At 40.6% G+C, this 21,901-nt stretch overlaps 1 long non-coding RNA gene across 1 annotated transcript; it reads left to right on the forward strand.

Moving 5' to 3' along the window:
• The first annotated feature begins 14,625 nt into the window (after positions 1 to 14,625).
• LOC134488781 (uncharacterized) lies at positions 14,626 to 19,849 on the forward strand. The gene is made up of 3 exons (XR_010067046.1): positions 14,626 to 14,703; positions 15,442 to 15,525; positions 19,707 to 19,849. It is a non-coding gene; the product is annotated as an uncharacterized LOC134488781 (long non-coding RNA).
• The last annotated feature ends 2,052 nt before the right edge of the window (positions 19,850 to 21,901 follow it).

Genomic DNA, 21,901 nt, shown 5'->3' on the forward strand with positions numbered 1-21,901 from the left:
ACCTGCCACTTTGGAACCCATATAAAGCTTGTTCTCACTACTAATATATCAGCACAATGATGATTAGATGACACGGGAAGCTCCTACAAGTTACAAGCAACAACAAAACACGCCCCAAAAAACAAACCAGAAGAAAAGTAACCATTAAAAGAAAATCAAATAATGCAGGACCCATCATCCTCTCTAACCCAAGGCTTGGGAAGAGCACTCTTTTGAACATTGCCAGGGTTTGGCAGGTGTTAGGCCGGTTCACTCATCATGAGCATAGCCTAAGTGAGAGTCATGTGCTGTGTTTCCAAGGCATAACTTAATGTTGTTTACCCATATTTGCTCAGTTTTCTGGGTTCACACAGCACGCTGAACAATCAAGTACTGGCTGATACGTTCCTATTTCTATCCCTGTTGCCAGGTATACACAAGCATATATCCCAGGACTATTACATCTGGGCTACAAGTCAGGTGAGCATTCAATATTAGTGAAGAATTAAAATGGTTGCTTATGTCTTTTCACTACACTCCAATGGTTGTCAACATTTTTGCAGCTCAGATACAGGAGCACTAAGATAGCCTATAGTACACAAAGGACAATGACAAAGGTAGCAGTTTTATGTTGTCAGCAGTGATTTAGAACCAGAACTGTGAGAAACATCCTGAGCTGATTCGAGATTCAGCTGCCCAGACTTGGGATTCTGTTATTTTCTACCCCATTAATCCTGAAGCATTATTTAAATAAACAAGCTCAGATTATTTCTGTTCCCCTAGTTTTTTGCTTCAATAAATCTTCTTCTACCTTTCAAAGCATTTATCAGTGTGTTTTGCTGCTGTTCACTGTCATTGACTAATCAGTAGTATTGTCAGGCCAGACAGTTGCCTCTGGGGGGGAAATGCCTCTGAGTCTGTTTTGTTTTTAATATTTTTGTTCAGTAAAATGAAGTCAACAATGGGTAAAGCCAAGAAATGAATTCAGAAGACAAAACTCATCTTCTGCAATAAGAAATGCCAATTCAAATCCATTGAAAATAGATGTCTGTCTAGGACTATCTTCTCACCATGGTTTCTGACTGCCCATTAAGATCTGTTAGGGAGGGCACTTCTTGAGTCCCATCCTTGAGGGACTGACATCATCAAGGTCCATGAAGGTGTGGTTTTTCTGTAGCTGTCCTTCTCCTTTGCAATACTGCTTCACCTGAGGTCAGGCCAGGGCCAACCCTGTTGGCTTCCAGGAAATTGTCAAGATCTGGCTATTCCAGAAGGTCTTTGGGTCTCCTCACTGCAATAGGTCATTGTGACTACTAGGGCCACAATGTGTCAGTGGACATTGATTGCTGCTGGGGTTTTAATTTGATTATTCTTTCTGTTTTACTTTTGTATCATTATAAGCTGCTTATTATAAGTTGCTCAGAGCCTTTATGGAACTGAGCAGCACATAAATAGGAGAGAAAGATAAAGCTAGTTCATTTTCTCTATTCACACTACAATAGCATTCAGCAATATCTGACTTTTACCATGTTCTCCTCTCCCCTCCTTTTTATTGATTTTGTAAGAGCAGTACAATAGCTGCATAAGTTCTTTAAAGGAAATGGGTTTTATATGGAGCCACTGGCTTCCTCTAACAGCTTTTCTACATAAAATCTGGAAGCAACTTCAGGAGATCTCTGAGATTACATCAAAGGGGTTGGGAGACTTGGAACTTCAAGTCCTGCACTTCTAAGCAATGAGAATGTTTCTGCAGCTCCCAAGACCTGAGATAGACCTTCCCACATCTTTAAGGGGCAAACCCACCTTCTTGTCCCAATGTTATTGTCTGATCAATTCTATTTCCTTGATTTGATCACCTTTAGTCTCGCATAAGGGATTGCAGTCTTAATTCCACCATTTAGTACTACTTGAGCACTTTTGTTTTATGTACACAAAACTTTATATACCTGTTAAAGCTGGCAGGTTTCTGTTCTATCAAAAGGGCAGTATCTAGGATCAGGGTTACAGAGATTGGTCCAAATACATGCACACACAGATCATTGTATATATTGGACTGGGCAAGAAAGTGATGAACCATTCTGCTCTCTTACTCCTGTGATCAACCCCTGGAGGCTTACTTCTGCTTTTCTGAGTTCTGGGCCAGCAGCTAGGCAGCCAACATGTTTGTTAATGAAAACCCTTCTTACTTCAAAGTTTTGTTTGTCTCTAGATCTTGAATAGAGCATAGCATATTCCCTAATAGAAGAAAATAGGTTCCTGTAATTCTGAAAGTTCAGGCCCTAGAGAAAAGCCAAATGACATTTTCTGTTCAAGATTCATAAGGAGTTGCTCATTATTTTTATCAGAAGTACAAAAGCTGCAGGAGACAGAAATTTTAACACAGTCTATTAGGCTCCTTTGCACACTGGATAACAAGGAAGTTTGTAACAATGAAGGCTTTGAAGACCATCATGCTTACTACAGACATGAGAGAGATCTCTGCTAACCTGTGAAACTTTTCTAGGTACTGTCCAACTAGGACCTCATTTATTCCAAAACCCTGAAATTTGAAATGGGAATACTTAACAGATCTGAGCCAGGATTCACCTGGTACACAACGTTTACATACCATTCAAAAGAGACAATAGAAAAACCAAAAGACCAGGACACCTCCTGGCCAGCAATCAACACCCAGATATGCAAAGATTAACACCAGAATTAACACCAGAGGAACAATCAAGCAGCACAATACACCCTAATCAAGGAACTATTAACTCAGTCAATCAACCAAGCAGCAGACAACAGCCCAATCAAGGAACTCCCAAGGAGAGAACAACACCTCCACCAACACAAGCTGGACAAACCATAGTATATAAACAGAGAGCAAAGCCCACTCCCTCTTCACACTGAAGACATTGCCTAGTCTAGCAATGAAACATCTGCAAGAAAACAACAAGGCTCAGAGAGCACCAATGACTCCACAGTTCAACCCTGAGCTATAAATATTTGCTTCGATTGGTACCAGGATTCACCTGTTAATTTTGTGATCTCGTTTAAAGTTACACTCACCTCCTTCCAATGTTTGGGGGAGATTTGAAGATGGCCATTTAATTTTACTGTGGCAATCTCATGCCTCAAAATCACTGCTTGCAAAAGAGGATGCACATAGTTCAGGAATTAGGGGCAAGAAGATTCACAGAGCTTTAGAAGGAGGTACATTTATTGAGATAGGGTAGCTTTTTAGTCTCTTTTTATTTCTTGAATATGCTTCTCTCTGCCTTTTAGGCATGTGCCTGTGGCTTCAGTTCCCATGCCCTGGGTGCTGCTCACCTCCCAGTCCCTGTGCCCCTTATAGCCAGTAGTTTTAGAGTTTAAGTGGAAGGAATCTGCCACTACCACTACAATATGGCTCCTCCACCCTGAAATCATGCAAATCATTACAGTACCCATTTTGAGAATATTAAAATGGGATGGTGATTGCATGGAATCTTATGTGCATACAACTGCATGTGTGAAGGCTTCACTTGCTTTCACAGCATCTTTGTGGTGCTTGCATGGACAACCTCAAGGTCTCTTCCCAGACCCCAGTACACTATAGAACAACTGGCGAGGCATATAGTGGTCATCCGTTCTGATGACATGTCCCACCTACCACATCTGGGCTCTGATAATCAGGGACTCAATGCTGGTTGACTTGGTGTGATCCAAGACCTCCAGGTTGGAGACACAGTCTTGCCAATGAATGCCAAGGATGGAGCAGAGAGCGCACATGTGAAATTTCTCCAGGTTTTTTATGTGCCTTCAATACAGAGCCCAGGATTCACATCCATATAGGAGAGAAGGGATAACTGCAGCTCTGTAGACTTTTGGCTTTGTGGAGATACAGTTGTTATATTGGTTGAGCACTCTAGTAGGCAGCTGCCCCAGAGCCTGGCTGGCCCTACTGATCCTGGAGTCAATTTCTTTGCCCAAAGACCCATCACTCAAAATGATCTTCCCAAGTTTACATTTGTTTACATTTGTCAGCTGGGTGTTGTCAGTAGTGATTTTTGGTTCTATGGGGGATTTTTTTCTCCAATTCCCACCTTTATGCAATTTCCCACATGGCCTTCAATATTTCTTTAGCATTTCAAAACCCATATTATGTTTCCACTTCACAAAGGATCATTACTTTGTCGTGGTGCTGGAGCTTGAGCACCTCAATGATGCCATGAGCTAAACCGTGAAGGGCCACCCAAGACGGGAAGGTCATGACAGAGAGGTCAGACTAAATGTGATCCCTGGGGAAGGTAATGGCAACCCACCCCAGTATTCTTGCCGTGAAAACTAAATGGATCAGTACAACCAGAGATATGTCGGTATACCATTGGAAGATGAGACCCCCAGGTTGGAAGATGGTCAAAATGCTACTGGGGAGGAACAGAGGATGAGTTCAACTAGCCTCAGACGTGATGACGCAGCTAGCTCAAAGCCGAAAGGACGGCTAGCGGCCGACGGTGCTGGTGGGGAACGGCGAATCCGATGTTCTAAGGATCAACACACCATTGGAACCTGGAATGTAAGCTCTATGAGCCAGGGCAAATTGGATGTGGTTATTGGTGAGATGTCAAGATTAAAGATAGACATTTTGGGTGTCAGTGAAGTGAAATGGACTGGAATGGGCCACTTCACATCAAATGACCATCAGATCTACTACTGTGGACAAGAGGACCACAGAAGAAATGGAGTAGCCTTCATAATTAATAGTCAAGTGGCTAAAGCAGTGCTTGGATACAATCCAAAAAAGGATAGAATGATCTCAATTCGAATTCAGGGCAAGCCATCTAACATCACAGTGATCCAAATATACGCCCCAACCACAGATGCTGAAGAAGCTGAAGTAGAGCAGTTCTATGAGGATCTGCAGCACCTACTGGACAACACGCCTAAAAGAGATGTTATTTTCGTCCCAGGAGACTGGAATGCTAAGGTGGGCCATCAAATGACACCTGGAATTACAGGTAAGCATGGCCTGGGAGAACAAAACGAAGCAGGACAAAGGCTGATAGAATTTTGCCAAGACAACTCACTCTGCATAACAAACACTCTCTTCCAACAACCTAAGAGACGGCTTTATACATGGACTTCCCCAGATGGACAACACCGAAATCAGATTGACTACATCCTTTGCAGCCAAAGGTGGCGGACATCTATACAGTCGGTAAAAACAAGACCTGGAGCTGACTGTAGTTCAGATCACAAACTTCTTCTTGCACAATTTAGGATCAGACTAAAGAGATTAGGGAAGACCCACAGATCAGCTAGATATGAGCTCACTAATATTCCTAAGAAATATGCAGTGGAGGTGAAGAATAGATTTAAGGGACTGGACTTAGTAGATAGGGTCCCGGAAGAATTCTGAACAGAAGTTCGCAACATTGTTCAGAAGGCAGCAACAAAATACATCCCAAAGAAAGAGAAAACCAAGAAGGCAAAATGGCTGTCTGCTGAGACACTAGAAGTAGCCCAAGAAAGAAGGAAAGCAAAAGGCAACAGTGATAGGGGGAGATATGCCCAATTAAATGCAAAATTCCAGAGGTTAGCCAGAAGAGATAAGAAATTATTTTTAAACAAGCAATGCGCGGAAGTAGAAGAAGACAATAGAATAGGAAGGACAAGAGACCTCTTCCAGAAAATTAGAACCATCGGAGGTAAATTCCAGGCCAAAATGGGTATGATCAAAAACAAAGATGGCAAGGACCTAACAGAAGAAGAAGAGATCAAGAAAAGGTGGCAAGAATATACGGAAGACCTGTATAGGAAGGATAACAATATCGGGGATAGCTTTGACGGTGTGGTCAATGAGCTAGAGCCAGACATCCTGAAGAGTGAGGTTGAATGGGCCTTAAGAAGCATTGCTAATAACAAGGCAGCAGGAGACGACGGCATCCCAGCTGAACTGTTCAAAATCTTGCAAGATGATGCTGTCAAGGGAATGCATGCTATATGCCAGCAAATTTGGAAAACACAAGAATGGCCATCCGATTGGAAAAAATCAACTTATATCCCCATACCAAAAAGGGGAAACATGAAAGAATGTTCAAACTATTGAACAGTGGCACTCATTTCACATGCCAGTAAGGCAATGCTCAAGATCCTGCAAGGGAGACTTCAGCAATTCATGGAGCGAGAATTGCCAGATGTACAAGCCGGCTTTAGAAAAGGCAGAGGAACTTGGGAAAATTGCCAATATCCGCTGGATAATGGAAAAAGCCAGGAAGTTTCAGAAAAATATCTATTTCTGTTTTATTTACTATTCTAAAGCCTTTGACTGTGTGGACCATAACAAATTGTGGCAAGTTCTTAGCGGTATGGGGATACCAAGTTATCTTGTATGCCTTCTGAAGAATCTGTATAACGACCAGGTAGCGACAGTAAGAACAGACCACGGAACAACGGACTGGTTTAAGATTGGGAAAGGAGTACAGCAGGGCTGTATACTCTCACCCTACCTATTCAACTTGTACGCAGAACACATCATGCGACAGGCTGGGCTTGAGGAATCCAAGGCTGGAGTTAAAATCGCTGGAAGAAACATTAACAATCTCAGATATGCAGATGATACCACTTTGATGGCTGAAAGCGAAGAGGAACTGAGGAGCCTTATGATGAAGGTGAAAGAAGAAAGTGCAAAAGCTGGCTTGCAGCTAAACCTCAAAAAAAACCAAGATTATGGCAACCAGCTTGATTGATAACTGGCAAATAGAGGGAGAAAATATAGAAGCAGTGAAAGACTTTGTATTTCTAGGTGCGAAGATTACTGCAGATGCTGACTGCAGTCAGGAAATCAGAAGACGCTTAATCCTTGGGAGAAGAGCAATGACAAATCTCGATAAAATAGTTAAGAGCAGAGACATCACACTGACAACAAAGGTCCGCATAGTTAAAGCAATGGTATTCCCAGTAGTAACATATGGCTGCGAGAGCTGGACCATAAGGAAGGCTGAGAGAAGGAAGGTCGATGCTTTTGAACTGTGGTGTTGGAGGAAAATTCTGAGAGTGCCTTGGACTGCAAGAAGAGCAAACCAGCCCATCCTCCAGGAAATAAAGCCAGACTGCTCACTTGAGGGAATGATATTAAAGGCAAAACTGAAATACTTTGGCCACATAATGAGAAGACAGGACACCCTGGAGAAGATGCTGATGCTAGGGAGAGTGGAGGGCAAAAGGAAGAGGGGCCGACCAAGGGCAAGATGGATAGATGACATTCTAGAGGTGATGGATTTGTCCCTGGGGGAGCTGGGGGTGTTGACGACCGACAGGAAGCTCTGGCGTGGGCTGGTCCATGAAGTCACAAAGAGTTGGAAGCGACTAAACGAATAAACAACAACAATTATGTTTCCAACGTATTCTATCCTTAGCAGGAAAGAAAAAGTAAGTATTACTCATTTTGTTGGGATATTAATACTACAGAATTCAGAAAGTATCCTCACATGCAGATAAAAACAAAAATTGTATCCTTGTATTGACTTTATGCAGGAATTACACCTTATATTAGTGTTATGTTCTCATTCATAAAAGGAAGCTCCTTTTCCATTAATTTCATCCCTTTTTTCAGGAAATCAAAGGAAGCATACGTATTGTCAGCGCTATTAGGTAGATGAGACTAAGCTGCCAATGCCATTGTTGCATGCAAAATGCAGGCTTCTTGGTTCTTTGCCTGGCTCAATTTAACAGCCAATCGATCACACAGAGCAGCGGAATCAAGCAGCTATTTATTCAGGACGTCTAGAAGAAATAGGGTCTCCCCATGAAAAGGGAACTACCCCAAGCACATCGTGAGCAGCAATTTTATACAGTTTGACAGCAGTTATCAAAACAGTTCATCAGCAGATCAAAGCTTCTTATTGGTTAACTATTTCAGCACTTGCACAGTTTCTTCACATACAACATACATCCCACAGGGTATCCCATAATAGTTCTTAGCATGTTCTATGTTCTCCCCTAAATCCCCACCTTGGGGTGGAGACTTTGGAATGGTAATTAGCGAGGGGTCAGTGCCTTGTGGTTAGGGAAGCTTGGTTAGTCACATAGCCTTCCCCACCCCAGAGTCAGGCACTGATCACAGGCACATCTGGGAACAGACAACAGAGCCCCAGCCCTTCCCCAACCTCCTGGCAAGTGCGTAGATAAGCCAGGTCCCTTGCGTCCATTAGTTCAGCTTCCAATTCCTTCCCATTATTTCTTAGTCCAGTTTCACGTTCCACACCATCTAGGCCTGAAACTACTTTTATTGCAGCAGCTACCATAACAGAATGTAGCAAGTCTGAATGAGCTTTCCTCCTCACTGTGAATTAGGAAGGGGCCTGTCTGAGGCTTTTACTTCGATTAACTTCTTAGAATGGGCTCAAGCTGTACTTTACTGATTGTTGCCTCGGTAGTGGCTCTTCCTCATGCCCTTCAAGGCCATTCCCTCTGCCCTCTATGGACATATTAGATGCCAAGGCTACAGGTGTCCTCCCCCCAATTCTGAAAGCAATTTAGCTGAGCTTCTTTACTAATTATGGTGTCTGTATGGATGCATCTCTGCAGCTTTCTTTCTTGGTAACTATTCAGAGATTGTTTTCCAGCCTTAATCTGTAGTCCTGCATTTTGCACTGAGCTCCAATCCAAATAGTAACCAGACCACATGCTTCTGAGCCCAGACAAAGTTGCCCTGATGCTGCCACCTATAGAAAATCAGGACCCTACTTTCCACATCCATACATGATTCTCAGAAAATGAGACCTTTTCTTATTAATTTCCTGTTATTAAAGTAGGACATGTTTTCAAGAATATGTAGGGTTGCAATCCTAATAATTTTTTGAAAACAAAATGTTGGCCTTGCTGGTCTTAATCAATTTTTAATTTAACGGGTCTTGGGAGTCTGGGTTAAAGGTTACAGGACATATATTTCCCAAACTCCTCAATTACATTAACCTCCTTCCCTCCCTTCTGACCTTATGTGTCTTCTTTTTGGTATCCTCAAAAATACTTTTCAGTGATAAACTTCACTTGAGCCAACAGACTTATACTGTTTATTTAATAACCGTCTCCTTGACCTTGAATTGGGTATAAAAATGATTTACTTCCACCCAGAAGATCTGACTTCTCGTAAACCCACTGAAAAACAAGAACAAGTGACTCTTAAAATCAACAAATTTGTTAGACCTTTATCTAATGGCTCTATGATGTAACTGAAAGTTATTATTATTTCTCTTTAACAAATCTATTAGAAGGAGAAAGACTTCTAAAACTCTAGTTAGAGTGGTCTTGTTATTTATTGTTTTAAAAAGCAATCAGATATTGGATTATATAAATATTAATCCTAAATCAGGCTCAGATGCCAAATATATACAGAAAGGTATATCAGTTGCATATGGAGAACAGCCTCTTTATAGGGGAGCAAACATACAACCTGGTACCTTCCAGATATGTGAATGGCTCCCTGAATTCTCCAGGTCAGCATGGTTCACTGGTGAGAATTGTGGGAGCTGAAGTTGACACATATTGTAATGGAATGTGAGAATGATCTTGGAAGACGGGGGAAAGAGATGCTGGCTAGGGAATGATCAGATAAAAGGGGAGGAACGCGTAACTGAGTAACAGACATAGAAAGAAACTTAGAAAGGATCCTCCCTAACTTGGCAGGTGGTAAAAAGGGATGGCGGGAGATTTGTCCTTTCAGACTTGCAAGATTCTATTAATGTAGCCTAACAGTAAAGTAGAAGTAGCTCATCTGCTCATGTTTCCTGTCTGGTTTACCTGGGAGGGCTGACACATAAGTGGGTCATTCTATTTATACAGAATTTGAAAGGACTGGCTTCTTCAAACATGCCTCTTTGGCAGAATTTGACTTTTCAAATGAAAATAACAGTTCTAGCATTCCTCTACTCCCTAGAGGGGAATTAGGGGCAAAGGGAATAAATCTCCAAACGACTTCAAGAAGATAGTGGAAATCTTTAGATAGATGGACTGGGGAGAACGAGCTCTGCATGTCTCATGGATAATTCCAGGAAATAGAACCCTCTAGTTGTTACAGTCAAGCTCAGCCATGGTTAGGGATGTAGATTATGGATGAAGGAACCAAGGAATGCCCACTCTGTTTATCTGTTTATTTTTGAGGGCAGATTTCCAGCATTTTTCTCTGCATTTTTAATGTAATACAAGTGGCTAGTGATCTGGCATAAATGATTGTATAGATGCACAATCATTCCAGGAAACACTGTGAGGAAAAGCAAACATTGGGTGAAGAGCCCAATGCTGCTATGAGTATTTAGGGTATATTTCTAATTAAAGAAAAAAATGTAGGGCCCAGATCACCACAGACACCTAACAAGTCAGTCAGAAGGCTTCAAGGGGGGAAATAAACATAAGTTGGACTTTGTTCCTATCAACGTTCATCTCACCATGGATCTACCAGGAGAGGAATACCTGTTTCACTCTCAGCGAGCATAGTCCTGATGAAAGAAAAACTGGTAAATTCCTTGATTTTGAGTGTGGTTGTAACTGGTATCATATTTAGAGGTGCAACAAATGTTTTGAATTTGAAACATTTTAAATGCAAATCATTTCATTTTGAGCTCCAAACAGTTGCTCTGAATTCAACATAAGCTATTCCAATCATTCCAGAAATGAAGTGGCCTCATTCTGTCGTGGCTCCATTTTGGATTCCAAACAGCTGCTTTGCATAAGCTTGAAATACTTCCAGAATGGCTGGAACAGACCACCTCAAATTTAGAGCATCTGTTTCAAGCTCGAAAACAGGGCATTTTAAACTCAATATGTTTTGAAGGTGAAATGTTTTTGTACTTCCCTAATATAAATCAGATTTATCTCTATGAAAGCCATTTCTAAAATTAAAACTGAATATGTCCTATCTCAGTCAGTTTTCTGTACTGAGCTTGAATGTTATTGTAAATAGTGAAATGGGTTCTTTTGATTTAGTATTTTTCTAATAATATAACAGCAAATGATATTTTGTGTATACTATTCTCTCAGAAAATTTTCCTCTGGGCAATTTCCCAATCTTTTGATTTTATCAGAGCATCAGAAATAATACCTAGGGGTAGCTAAAAAGGTTATTATAAAGCAGCCTTTCTCAACTTTTTGACTCTGGAGGTACCCTTGAAATATTTTTCAGGCCTCAGGGAACCCCCGCAGATTCAGGCTCAAATATAGGCCAGAAGTTACAAAATTATCATATTCGTTTCACATGTAGGCCTGTATATATGCATTAACAGTGTTCTTAAACTAAACATTAAGAATGAAGCCTACCTCTTTAATGTGAAGTTGCCCAAATTTGAAATATTTTTTTAAATAAATTGTGATGTCCTAGGGAACCCCTAGTGACCTCTCACAGAAACCTAGGGTTCCACGGAACTCTGGTTGAGAAAACCTGTTATAAAGCATTTGAAATATAAATTTACACTTGATTTGCAGCACTGGATTACTGACACACTTTGTGTACTAAAATTTGAATTACTCCATTTTTTATTGGGGCACAAGAAAGAAGACTTTCAAGCTATTGGCCATATTTCATCTAGTTTATGATAAATATTTCTAGCCAGTTTTGGTCCTGTTTTAATAGTATATTGCATATGGTTCTTCTAATGTTAACTGTAAATTAAGACATATGCTTTGTTATATTTCTATAATGTTCTTTGTGGTATTTGTATCTGTTCTACTAATCCTTATCATATCATCATCACAATCACCACCACCACCACCACCATCATCAAGCAAAAATCGTTACCATTTCTTGCAGAGCCCATGGTAGAATTTTTTTTTATATATCTCAAGGCAGGATCCAATATTTAATGAGTCTGGATGTTGAGATTACTTCAACAGTGTTATACCTTGAATATTTTCACCCAGTAATTGGTCTAGTGTTTCTAACTCTTTTTATCTTGAACACTTTTGAAGAAGCTATTTTTCTTGTTCTTAGAGTTCCACACAAAGCTCAGATCATCCTGAGTTTTAGCTCTCCTGGCACTGGGCTACCTATATGTAGACTTCTTTCGTAAACTGGCTCTCTTTCTACCTTCTATGCGTGTCCTTTTGATGTTCAGATTTCCACAAATCTTTTTGTTCAGCCAAAAAGTTTGACTTTAATTTTCCTACCATCTTTTTTTTCCTTGTTGGAATTATTTGCAGTTATGCTTTTTATATCTTGTTTTTTAAGGAACTTCTACCAATTTCTTTTTCCAATGATTTATTCTATAATGGAATCCTACTGTACATATCATTGCTCAGAGATTTATTAAAATCCTGCTACCTTTTTGTCCACAATGATGCCAAAATAATGAGACGTGAGTCATGATGTTATGACACAGCCTCCATCCTTTCATACTTGCATCATGACACTGCGATGCACTTTTGCTACTACAGTCCCTTTGCCATTCTTGTGGATGCCTATGTCTAAGGCACATGCAGATACTTCGTTTCTCTTAAGTGCAAGAAATCCAGCATTACATGAGCACTTTCCCCCAAAGTTCCTACTATTTCCACTCTGTCTACCAGATATTTTTATTGGTCAGCTTCTGGTCAAGAATAGCTGATTTCTTTGTGTCTTCATCCATCCACTGAAGATGAAAAGTTGTCAGCAAGTCAAGTTAGGAAGTTTTTAAAAAGGACTATGCTTGGTAGACTTTGTCTCTTAACAAATATCAGGGTAATTAAAGTTCAACATCACAACTGCTTGATGCCTCTTTGAGTACTCCTACATTTTGTACCTGGGTTGGTTTGCTAGCAATGGACAACAAAAATGCTGCTGCTTTTTTCTTCCTACCACTTTTTAAAACCCAAATTACTAGCAAGTTTATCCCTTTGATTTTCTATGCAGGTGTAGATATTTTTCACACACAGTGCAACTCCTCCTCCCTTCCTATGGCTACTATGCCTTTTAAATAAGCTGTAATTCTGTTGTATTCCAGTCATGACAATCATGCCAACAGGTCTCATTTATACCTGCTCAATCATATATCCCTTCCTGTAATAAGAGTTCTAGCTCATCTTCCCTATTTTCCATATTCTGAGCTTTAGAAGTAGCTCTTATCTGGACAAACCAACCCATTTTGGAAGTCCAGACCATTGTTAAGTCAGCTACAATTCAACAAGTTGCAATGAAGCAATACATAAACCCAAACTGCTTTGGTTGCTCTGTGTTTTGGAAGATACACTGTAAAATCGAGATGGCATGAATAAGGCAAAGGTGATGTGGCTTACCCCCTCTCTCTCCTCCATTTCCCATTGCAGCAGATCCCACCAGCCCACCCATCCCCAATCTTCCTTCTTAGTTCCTTCCTCCCTCCCCTTCATTAACTATGTCCCTGACTCTAACCCTAAACCAATCTCCCCTTCCTTCCCTCCCCTGCTTCCCTTTAGCCTCTGCCACTGATGTACCCTGAAGCATTTCTGCCTAGAACAACCTTATTTATGTCCATGCTCACCCAGACAAAAAATATGTTTTGTTCTGCACGGAGAGCAAAACATCTGAAGGATGCATGTTTCATTCCTGACACAAACCCTTCCAAAACCAGCTGTATGATACACAGAACTGTTTGAGAACAAAATATTATGCTCCATCTCTATTATGAAGGGCATAAACTTCATGAGTCAATATTCTTCATGGTTTTTCACTAAATAGTTTAATAGGCTCAAACATATTTTCCTTTTACGTACTTCTGCAGTGCGTGCCTAGAGTTAGTTGGGTTTTCCGTCTACAAACCCGGGAGGATTCAGTTTAAAACATTTCTCATCAAGTTCAACATGCTTTGGCCAAACATATTCTGTCTGGGGGCTTTGTGAGGTAACACCCATCTCATGCCAGCAGGCCATCATCCAGGCAACAGAGAGAAATCAAAGCTCCTCTGTCCTATTTATCTTACTCCTCGTCATTTCACACCTCATTTTTCTTCTTTCATATTTCTTGTGTACTGAAAGTTCAATTTCACATGTACTAATTATACTTCTATTCCACCATCTAGAATCTGTTTTTATTTACAAGTTTTGCACTAGATATATTTTATAACCATTGTTCTAAATTAAATCTTTGACATTTTGAGTGTGATTTTGAAGAACTGAAATATGGAAAATTCTCTGGATACCTAAGCAAACAATAATAATTTTGGGAAGTACAAGAAGTGTGATTCCAAAAACTGTAGTGTCTTTTGAGGGGATGTATTAAACAGGAGGAATACATACTGATGTCTAGTAATAATTTCAATGAAGTACGTTTATTTCCATCTCAATTATTAGATTTCAGTTCAGCATACTACGACACTTATCAAACATTTTTAAAAACTTGTGCTAAAGTCTCTTTTTGTGAGAAAACTGTCTTGATTTTTTTTCCTGAAAAAATGACTATATATATTTCATATATATCAGTTGGATATTTGGCCAACTATTTTTTGTTTCTTTGTTTTTGAAAAGACAGCCATAAAATGCATAACTGACTTCCATTGTAAGAATAGTTGGCCATCGTTCTGAGGTCAAGTTTTCTATGTGTTTGTCCTCTGAGGACTGTAAATGGCATGGACTATTTTATATATAATGGTAATAACTCCACAGTCTTTCAGTGTTGCAGATGCAGGGGAAAGTTTGCAGAAGGGGGGTAAGATATCCTGAATATGCTGATAAAACCCATCTCTCAGGAGATGTGGATCCAGCCTGGATCTCCCTTACATCTACATGATCCCACTGGAGGAGATCATCTTGCACCATGGGGTAAGATATCATGAATATGCTGATAAAACCCAAGCTTAAGAGATGTGACTGAGATTCTGTCCTAAGGTCTGAAGACTATTACAGTCCAGATGGGAAAAAACAGGCTTTGGCTTAATCCCAACAAGTTGGAGTGGCTGAAGAAGTCAACTGATAAATGGAAAGAATCCATTTTCGATTTTAAATTTCGGATGGGGTATACTACCCAGATGGAGCTGGGTCAGAGTCTGGGGACCCTCTTGGACTCACAGTTCCTGCTAAAATAGCAAGTAGAAGTCATAGTCAGGAGGGCTTTTTGGACTGGGGCTAGCCAGAGCGGATGGGATTCAAAATAACTGGAAGGTCCCAAGTTCCTCCCATGATGAAAAGCTAACGCTTAACCACCTGAGTTTTAGAATAGCAACTCTTTTTAACTGATTAAGATTAAAAGTTAACTTTTTCATTTCATTACTTCTGAAATGAAAAACAAATGTTAAATGTGTCCCAGGCCAAGTATCATTGGAAATTAATCATAATTTCTAAAAGGAAAAGAACAGGATCATTCTAAACCAAGAAGAACAACTTTCCAATACAGAACATCAGTGAATTTGAGCAAAGATTGCCAAAGGTCAATAAGATTCTTATTTTTCCTTTTCATCACCTCTTTGCTTTAATAGGAATGTTTTCAGTAAAATGTATGGTGCCTGGAAGCACAACAGAAGATACAGTAATGAAACCATTGGCCTTTCTTTCTTGTTACAGAGGCAGAGCAAGCCAAAGAAAATCTAATATTGTTCTGCAAAACCACATTATGTCTCTGCTATGAACTAGTGAAAGCTACAAAAGGTTATGATTTTGGCTTATTCGTCCTGTCAACTTCAGCACTCCAGCTTCCCAAACATGTGGTATGCCTTGCTCAAAACTGCTTTGAAAAGGGCAATTGCCACATTAGGAAAATAATTCTTTGAAAAAGTACCAATGAGGCACACCATCCCTTCCACATTCCCAAAGCATAATGGATGCCAATCCCAGTGTGTCTTCCCCTAAGTTGCCCTCATCCAGAATGTTTTCCAGACAGGGCAGCCAGGATGATAGCTACCCAGTCTCCAAAACAAAATTAGCTATCTTGAAGGATTGGGGAGGTTGACTCTGGAGTTTGGGAATTGTGCAAAGAAGTATATGACTCAGAGGATGGGGCATGGCTGGCTAATATGTCTGAATATCTGAATAAGAATTCCAGATATATCAGAAGATTAGGAAATATAAAAACACAATGCTCCAGTAAAGACTAGAATTTGATCTCTTTTCCTTGCTTCAAAGGTCCTGGCACTGGACTGAAGATAGCAGCATGTTGTTGTTTATTCGTTTAGTCACTTCCGACTCTTCGTGACTTCATGGACCAGCCCACGCCAGAGCTTCCTGTCGGTCGTCAACACCCCCAGCTCCCCCAGGGACAAATCCATCACCTCTAGAATATCATCTATCCATCTTGCCCTTGGTTGGCCCCTCTTTCTTTTGCCTTCCAGTCTCCCTAGCATCAGCATCTTCTCCAGGGTGTCCTGTCTTCTCATTATGTGGCCAAAGTATTTCAGTTTTGCCTTTAATATCATTCCCTCAAGTGAACAGTCTGGCTTTATTTCCTGGAGGATGGACTGGTTTGATCTTCTTGCAGTCCAAGGCACTCTCAGAATTTTCCTCCAACACCACAGTTCAAAAGCATCGACCTTCCTTCTCTCAGCCTTCCTTATGGTCCAGCTCTCGCAGCCATATGTTACTACTGGGAATACCATTGCTTTAACTATGCGGACCTTTGTTGTCAGTGTGATGTCTCTGCTCTTAACTATTTTATCGAGATTGGTCATTGCTCTTCTCCCAAGGATTAAACATCTTCTGATTTCCTGACTGCAGTCAGCATCTGCAGTAATCTTCGCACCTAGAAATACAAAGTCTTTCACTGCTTCTACATTTTCTCCCTCTATTTGCCAGTTATCAATCAAGCTGGTTGCCATAATCTTGGTTTTTTTGAGGTTTAGCAGCAAGCCAGCTTTTGCACTTTCTTCTTTCACCTTCATCATAAGGCTCCTCAGTTCCTCTTCACTTTCAGCCATCGAAGTGGTATAATCTGCATATCTGAGATTGTTAATGTTTCTTCCAGCGATTTTAACTCCAGCCTTGGATTCCTCAAGCCCAGCATGTCGCATGATGTGTTCTGCGTACAAGTTGAATAGGTAGGGTGAGAGTATACAGCCCTGCCATACTCCTTTCCCAATCTTAAACCAGTCCGTTGTTCCGTGGTCTGTTCTCACTGTTGCTACTTGGTCGTTATACAGATTCTTCAGGAGGCAGACAAGATGACTTGGTATCCCCATACCGCTAAGAACTTGCCACAATTTGTTATGGTCCACACAGTCAAAGGCTTTAGAATAGTCAATAAAACAGAAATAGATGTTTTTCTGAAACTTCCTGGCTTTTTCCATTATCCAGCGGATATTGGCAATTTTCCCAAGTTCCTCTGCCTTTTCTAAACCCAGCTTGTACATCTGGCAATTCTCGCTCCATGAATTGCTGAAGTCTCCCTTGCAGGATCTTGAGCATTACCTTACTGGCATGTGAAATGAGTGCCACTGTTCAATAGTTTGAACATTCTTTCATGTTTCCCCTTTTTGGTATGGGGATATAAGTTGATTTTTTCCAATCGGATGGCCATTCTTGTGTTTTCCAAATTTGCTGGCATATAGCATGCATTACCTTGACAACATCATCTTGCAAGATTTTGAACAGTTCAGCTGGGATGCTGTTGTCTCCTGCTGCCTTGTTATTAGCAATGCTTCTTAAGGACCATTCAACCTCACTCTTTAGGATGTCTGGCTCTAGCTCTCTGACCACACCGTCAAAGCTATCCCCGATATTGTTATCCTTCCTATACAGGTCTTCCGTATATTCTTGCCACCTTTTTTTGATCTCTTCTTCTTCTGTTAGGTCCTTGCCATCTTTGTTTTTGATCATACCCATTTTGGCCTGGAATTTACCTCCGATGGTTCTAATTTTCTGGAAGAGGTCTCTTGTCCTTCCTATTCTATTGTCTTCTTCCACTTCCGCGCATTGCTTGTTTAAAAATAATTCCTTATCTCTTCTGGCTAACCTCTGGAATTTTGCATTTAATTGGGCATATCTCCCCCTATCACTGTTGCCTTTTGCTTTCCTTCTTTCTTGGGCTACTTCTAGTGTCTCAGCAGACAGCCATTTTGCCTTCTTGGTTTTCTCTTTCTTTGGGATGTATTTTGTTGCCGCCTCCTGAACAATGTTGCGAACTTCTGTCCAGAATTCTTCCGGGACCCTATCTACTAAGTCCAGTCCCTTAAATCTATTCTTCACCTCCACTGCATATTTCTTAGGAATATTAGTGAGCTCATATCTAGCTGATCTGTGGGTCTTCCCTAATCTCTTTAGTCTGATCCTAAATTGTGCAAGAAGAAGTTTGTGATCTGAACTACAGTCAGCTCCAGGTCTTGTTTTTACCGACTGTATAGATGTCCGCCACCTTTGGCTGCAAAGGATGTAGTCAATCTGATTTCGGTGTTGTCCATCTGGGGAAGTCCATGTATAAAGCCATCTCTTAGGTTGTTGGAAGAGAGTGTTTGTTATGCAGAGTGAGTTGTCTTGGCAAAATTCTATCAGCCTTTGTCCTGCTTCGTTTTGTTCTCCCAGGCCATGCTTACCTGTAATTCCAGGTGTCATTTGATGGCCCACCTTAGCATTCCAGTCTCCTGGGACGAAAATAACATCTCTTTTAGGCATGTTGTCCAGTAGGTGCTGCAGATTCTCATAGAACTGCTCTACTTCAGCTTCTTCAGCATCTGTGGTTGGGGCGTATATTTGGATCACTGTGATGTTAGATGGCTTGCCCTGAATTCGAATTGAGATCATTCTATCGTTTTTTGGATTGTATCCAAGCACTGCTTTAGCCGCTTTATTATTAATTATGAAGGCTACTCCATTTCTTCTGTGGTCCTCTTGTCCACAGTAGTAGATCTGATGGTCATTTGATGTGAAGTGGCCCATTCCAGTCCATTTCACTTCACTGATGCCCAGAATGTCTATCTTTAATCTTGACATCTCACCAATAACCACATCCAATTTGCCCTGGCTCATAGAGCTTACATTCCAGGTTCCAATGGTGTGTTGATCCTTAGAACATCAGATTCGCCGTTCACCACCAGCACCGTCGGCCGCTAGCCATCCTTTCGGCTTTGAGCTAGCTGCGCCATCACGTCTGGGGCTAGTTGAACTCATCCTCTGTTCCTCCCCAGTAGCATTTTGACCATCTTCCAACCTGGGGGTGTCATCTTCCAATGGTATACCGACATATCTCTGGTTGTACTGATCCATTGAGTTTTCAGGGCAAGAATACTGGGGTGGGTTGCCATTACCTTCCCCAGGGATCGCATTTAGTCTGACCTCTCTGTCGTGACCTTCCCATCTTGGGTGGCCCTTCACGGTTTAGCTCATGGCATCATTGAGGTGCTCAAGCTCCAGCACCACGACAAGGTAACGATCCTTTGCTGAAGAGATAGCAGCATAAGTCATCATAATTCTTCATTTCAGCAGTTTGGGCCAGTTAGTAGCCATTTTAGGAAAGGATGCCTTTTGGATTTTTAAAAGTGGAATATGGAGCAATTTTCAAATATTCTGAGTTGAAATCAGCAAGAGCAGTTAGGACATGCTCAAGCCAGTCTATTTATTGGCTTTGTGCTTCCGGAAACAAGAGGTTTAGGGGTCTCAAGGTCATAGTTATTGCTCCAACAATCTCAGCTTCCAAGCATTCATCCCGTCAACTTGGAAGCTCCTTTATTCCATTTGCTACCATGTGTTTATGGTTATTTCATTTCTACATTTCTGTTTAAGCAAGCCCTTAACCACCCAGAAAAGTTCAACATGATCTGGCTTAGAACTGGTTAGCTGTGATGTTTGGTTGTTTTCCTTACTGGATATCATGTTTAACATTTGATTGTGTGGTGTTTTTTTAGCATGGCGTAACATTGTGTGGATGAATGTAGAAGTGGAAAACTGTCTGTTTTTTACAGAAAAGGGTGGGACACTTACAGTTCAAATAAAAATAAAATATTAATATTGTAATAAAATATTAAAGATCAAAAGATGGAGCATACAACCCAGCTTCTCTTTCAACCACACCCCCAAGCACATTGTTTTGAGAACTACATGTGCAGAAGGGTATCTACAGGGAGAGGTCAAAAGTAAAGACGTGGGTTGCAGCCCTATGATCAAAACCCTGCCTTCTTTTTACATGTGTTGCACACAACGTACATTAAAAAAAGGGGTGAAACTTTGATTGCACCAGTCATAGCTGCTGTCTTTAACCCCCTTCCCATTGATACCCTTATGTGTAGAGCAGGGACCACCTTTCTGCATTAAAAGTCTTGAATCATTCCTCAACCAGATTTGTATAAACTACCCATATTGATGTGGAGTCCTACAGTACCTTCAGCTCCCGTTTCTATAGGGGCTTAGTGCAGCTGCTTTTAGGATAAAATTTAGAATTTAATTTAGAATTTAAGCTGGATAAAATAAAATGAATTTGATGTATTTGATGTGATGATTCTCTGTGATTCTGATAACATTTCCTCTGAACTCTTGGGAACCATGTCCAAAGCGGAACTTGAGTCAGGCCTGATTGGTTGAGAATTAGCACACACTGGTTGAGAATCATTAATTCTCAACTATTGATAGGGATCGATAGTTGTTGATACCTATCCTCTTCTCTGACAGATCTGGCCTGAACATGAGGAGTGAAGATGCTACTTCAGGCAATGATTTTTGGTATCACAGATGAGTAGCCCATGCTCATGAGATATTGTATTTTCTGTCTCAAGTTCCATAATAACTGGTCAGACCCTGAATATGGTGAAATACTGACTGGGAAATTACAAATGATTGCATCTTAAAGAGCTAGTGTTAAAAAAGTAGCTACAGAAAATCAGAAAGAATAAATATATAATCAGCTATAAATGAAGATAGCTAAGTAGCCACAAACCTTCATATTTCTAAATAACCTCTTATGGTATTTGATAGGCAGAAGCAATGTTATTAAATAGATGGTAAGTTTCCTCTTCAAGAAGAGGCTAAACAGCCATTTGTTTGGGAAACTTAAGTTGGATTCCTGCACCAAACACCAAGTTGCATTTAATAGTATAAATGATCCCTCCCAACTCAGTAATTCTATGATTCTACAAAAACAATGAGAGTTTTTGCCTTCAAAACCAGATTGTGGACATTCCACAAACTTCTGGCCAATGTGGGAAACAGAATGTTGGGCAAGATGGATTATTTGTCTGCTGCATCAAAGCTCTTTTTATGTTTCTGTATTGATGAAGTGGAAATATTTTCAAAACATACACCTAGCTATGGAAAATTGCTTACAATAATCTTGCTAAAGTCAACAGGACTATCCTAAAGTAAATGGCCTCAGGATCAAGGACATGGTAAATCAGTTACCATGTGTGGCTTCTTTACTATACTGAGAAAAAGGAGAAATGCTAAAAGAAGTCAGTACGTCATTGTTGCTGCTCATTTGAAGGTCAGGAAGCAGAAGTGTAAAAAGAGACCAATAAATCATTAGGCTAGAGGAGCTGATTGCAATTATACTTCAATTTTATCTTGTCAGAGAGAAAGACAGGATCAAATTTATGAGTCTAAGAACTCTGTAAATGGAAGCAAAGTCCAGGAAGGATGAAAATGAACTAATATATGTTGAAAGGCTAAATTATGAAGCCATCAGTCACTGAATGATAGTGATAGGCTAGTAAAGGAAGTGAAGATGCAATGTCTAACCCAGAATCCAGATTGCATCTCATCTCAGACGGGTCCCATTTCTCACAAGCTGCAAATGAGATTGTAAATGGATTATGGATTGTGCTGTTTCCGAACTGAGAATGGGGAACTGAAGCAGGGGTGTCTGCAGTGATGGTCACCAGCCTCAAAATAGCTGCTGTAACCAGGCAATCAAACCACTGCTCCTTTTTGCATTCATGCAATGTGTGCAGCACCTTAAAAAGGTGTGAGGCTTTGATCGCCTGGTTGCACCTGCCATTTTTGAAGCTAGTGACTGTGGCTGACGGTATAGTTCAGCAGGCACTCCTGAACTATAGGATCAAAATCTTCTCTAAAAAGAACCAAATCCCTAGGGAAATGGCCAATGTTAGAA

This window comes from Candoia aspera, chromosome 2 (genome assembly GCF_035149785.1).
Source record: "Candoia aspera isolate rCanAsp1 chromosome 2, rCanAsp1.hap2, whole genome shotgun sequence".
NCBI lineage: Eukaryota > Metazoa > Chordata > Lepidosauria > Squamata > Boidae > Candoia > Candoia aspera.